Source organism: Nicotiana tabacum, chromosome 3, assembly GCF_000715075.1.
Source record: "Nicotiana tabacum cultivar K326 chromosome 3, ASM71507v2, whole genome shotgun sequence".
NCBI lineage: Eukaryota > Viridiplantae > Streptophyta > Magnoliopsida > Solanales > Solanaceae > Nicotiana > Nicotiana tabacum.
In genome coordinates this window covers 151,112,200-151,116,478 of record NC_134082.1, presented here as the reverse complement: position 1 = coordinate 151,116,478, position 4,279 = coordinate 151,112,200, and positions in this window count along the sequence as shown.

Here is a 4,279-nt window from a genome sequence, read left to right as displayed (position 1 = left end):
AGAGATGCTGGCTGTGGTGTTTGCATTCCACAAGTTCAGATCATACCTGATTGGCTCTAAAAAGGTAATTGTATATAGTGATCATGCAACTCTCAGGTACTTGATTGAGAAGAAGGAGTCCAAACTGCGCTTGATTCGTTGGGTGCTGCTACTGCAAGAGTTCGACCTTGAAATTCATGACCATAAGGGCACAGAAAACCAAGTCGCTGATCATCTATCATGACTTGAAGGAGCTAAAAACTTAGTTGAGGTTGAAGATATTCTAGAAACCTTTTCAGACGGTTGAAGATATTCTAGAAACCTTTTCAGATGAGCAGCTACTCGCTACAAGCCTTGAGGAAGTGCCATGTTATGCAGACTTTGCAAATTACCTGTCAAGCGGTATAGATCCTTATGACTTTTCCTCTGTGTAAAAGAAAAAGTTTTATCATGGCTACCACATGTATTATCTGGATGAACCTTATCTGTTTCGAATATGTGTTGACAATATGATCCGGAGGTGTGTCCCCGAGATAGAACAATCTTCTGTTTTGCAGGCATGTCATTCATCAGAGTATGGAGGGCATTTTAGAGGAGTCAGGACGTCGCAAAAGTGCTATAGGCCGGGTTCTACTGGCCAACAGTGTTTAAGGATGCACATCAATGGGTGAAGGGATGTAATGAATGTCAGCAAACCGGGAACATTTCCCGTCGCCATGAGATGCCTATGAACCCAATTCAAGAAGTTGGGGTGTTCGATCTCTGGGGGATAGACTTCATAGGACCCTTCGCCAGCTCCTTTGGCAATAAGTACATACTTGTTGCTGTAGATTACGTGTCCAAATGGGTGGAAGCTGCAACACTTCCCACAAATGATGCCAAAGTGGTGGTGGGTTTTTTGAAGAAGAATATATTCACCCGGTTCGGGACCTCGAGAGCTATTATCAGCGACGGAGGCACTCACTTTTGCAATCGAGCCTTCGAGAAATTGTTAGCAAAGTACGATGTACGCCACAAGGTGGCAACCCCGTATCATCCTCAGACTAGTGTACAGGTCAAAATGTCAAATAGGGAGATAAAGAATGTATTGACCAAGACTGTGAACGCCATAAGAACTGATTAGGCGAAAAAGCTAGATGATGCACTCTGTGCCTACAGAACTGCTTTTAAAACACCAATTGGTATGCCACCAAATAAGTTGGTATTCAAGAAGGTCTGCCACTTGCCAGTGGAATTAGAACATAGAACTTGGTGGGCAGTGAAATAGTTGAACCTGGACATTGAGGCTGCGGGCACAACTATAGTCACAGAATTTCATGAGCTCGACGAGCTCCGATATCTTTCTTTTGAGAGCACAAGGTTGTACAAGGAAAGAATGAAGAGGTTGCATGACAAGAATATTGTTGAGCAAAATTTCAACCCCGGGGACATGGTATTGCTCTATAACTCAAGATTAAGGCTATTTTCGAGTAAACTCAAGTCACGATGGTCTGGACCATTTTAAGTGGTCGAAGTATTCCCCTTAGGGGCCGTAGAGATTGCATCAGAGAAAGACTCTCACACATTTAGAGTCAATGGGTAGAGATTGAAACTATATATGGGCATGAATGAACCAAAGGAAGTGTCAGAGATCCACCTAACTGAACCTCAGAGGTCGAGCGAGCCTTAAATGCGCTTATCTGCATCGTGCTGCGACGTTAAATCAGGCGCTGCATGGGAGGTAACCCATTGATTTGTTGTAATCGTTGTGCCACGACATTAACTAAGGTGCTAGTTGGGAGGCAACCCAATGATAGTTAGTAGTTGTTAATTTTGAGTTTGGGAAGTACTAACCAATGCAGGTGAGCTTGGGAAGGTGACAAGTCCATCGGACGCGGAAAGAACAGGTAAAAAAAATTAAAAAATTTTGTGCCCAGGAGCGCGCCCGTGCTACCCAACGCGCTACAGGCCGCGCATATGGGCAAACATTCTACCTAAGCTCTCAAACACTCGCGCTATGACCACGCTTGTAACCGCACTAGTGGCCGCACATATGCCAAGTACACTGTCTGGACTAGCGCGGCCGTGCTCGTACCGTGCTAGTCCCGCCCACCTGACGCATTTTTTTAACTTAATAATAGTTTATTTTATTTTAATTTTTTTCCCTTTATTCTCCCCCCCCCCCCTCCCCATCTAATTTCTCCCCTCTTAAACCCCAAATTTCCCCCAACGCCAGAGAAATCCCCCACGCTCAAAACAAAACAAAAGATCCCCAGCCCTAACCCCCTTCTTCTTCTTCAAATTACCTCTTCTCCAAATTCTCAACCCAACTTCCCCAAGGTTCAAGCCACGCTCTCCCCTACTCTTCTTCACTTCTCCCCACATTGTCTCACTACAGTTATGCTTTCTTTTTGCCATTTTTCTTTTGTTTTCCAGATTTTTGTTTTTATTTGTTTTATTTATGTAGTAGCTTTTTTTTCTTTTCTTTTTTTAGTAAAAGTTTGTAGTGTTTGTGTAATGTTTGTGGGTGGTAATGTTGGTGGAGTTGTAGCTCATCTTAGTAGGTGATTTTGGGGACATTGTGGTATTTTTGGTGTTGCAACATGTTTGAAATGGGGTGTGAGTAGATAATGCCCACAAGGTATTTGTGTAAATGCCTCAGTGCATATAATTGAGTAATTGTGACCAATTGTGCGCGTGAAGTGTGAGTAGCCGCATTGAGTCACAATTTTTTGTTTGGGTTGTGCTAATGTTATTCGTTTTCCAGGTACTATGGCTCCATCTAGGAAATGCCACACCACAGGTGCCTCTTCCAGCAGTCAAGCTGGATCGTCCAGGGCGCGCGAGTCAGCTCCTGCTCGTCCCTTTGATATTAGCAGGTTTGTCTCTACCAAGGCTCAGGACTGCTTTGCGGATAAGGCCACTAAGAAACCGATATCGGAAAGGTGCATAGATATAGGGTCGGTCCAGCTGGGCTTCCCTCACTTGTATAATGAGCTGCTAAGGCGGGGGCTATAAATCTTCATTGACAAGCCGGACGAGGGAAATATGATGGTTGTCCGTGAGTTCTACGCAAATGTAAAAGAGAATGTGAATGGAGTAGTAACTGTGCGTAGAAATGCGTTAGATGCCTCTGTTGAGGCTATACAGAGGATGTACCAGTTGCCCCCTCCTGTGGATCCATATGAAGACTATTATAAGGGGTATGGTAGATCACACACGCAGTGGTAGATGTTCATTGAAACAATCTGTGTACCCAAAAAGGAGATTGTCTGGATGAAGTATGGTCAGAAGTTTCACTCCGCGGCACTTACCTTTGAAGGGAAGTGCTGGTTGTATATTATCAACAACCACCTGATCTCGTCTTCCAACACTACGGAGGTGAATGGTCCTCGAACGACTCTGATTTGGTGCTTTATAAATAGTCACAACGTTGACGTGGCCAAAGTGATTCATGAGGAGATGTTCACCCGTTGTTTGGTGAAAAGGTATGGGTTCTTCTTCCCTTCCTTGGTTACTCGACTTTGCCGGGCAGATCAGGTGCCAAAAATTCTGGATATCAACGGGAGAGTGCCAAAAGACCACAAGTTCCGAGCGGATAAGGTCACTACTAGGAAGGAGCCGGTGGCAGCGGGTGGTAATGATAGTGGTGATTCTGATGACTCTAAGGAAGAGGAGGGTCAGCAGGAGGATGTGAGGGCTGAGCCACAGGCCCATGAGCAAATTGCAGCAGCTGCAGCGCCATCTAGGACTGCAGCACCATCTAGGACTGCTCGAGCTACCTGGTTCACAACTTTGGAGTAGGAGGTGGCCGGCCTGCATACCTCGATCACTGACTTGGGTACACGTGTTGATGTGGTGGCTGCCCAGCAGGTGAAATCAGAGAAGAAAATATTGGGTTGGCTGAGAGCTCTGGGTCGTGCTTGCAGTTTGAACCCAGACACGGTCTCCGATCAAGAGTGATCTTTCAGGGAAGTTCCTTTACCTCACTGTTCTTTATTTTGTATGCCAATGAGGACATGTCTTCCTTTTAAGTGTGGGGTGAGGATACTTCAATGTATGTGTGTATATGTAACAACTTGACTGTTTGATGTTTTCTTTGTTTTTCTTGATTATTTTTGGTGGTTTTGAGTAATAGTCAAATTAGGTAAGTTCAAAGTAGGTAAGTTGACTTGTCCCGATGATGGATCTCTTTCGAGTCTAAGTTGACGCAAAAAAAAAACAGGAATATGTTGGACTCTTCCTGATGACGGATCTTCTAGACAATTTTCTTGAGGGAAGTATGTCTAAAGAAAATACCAAAAAGATTTTTTGTTGTTGT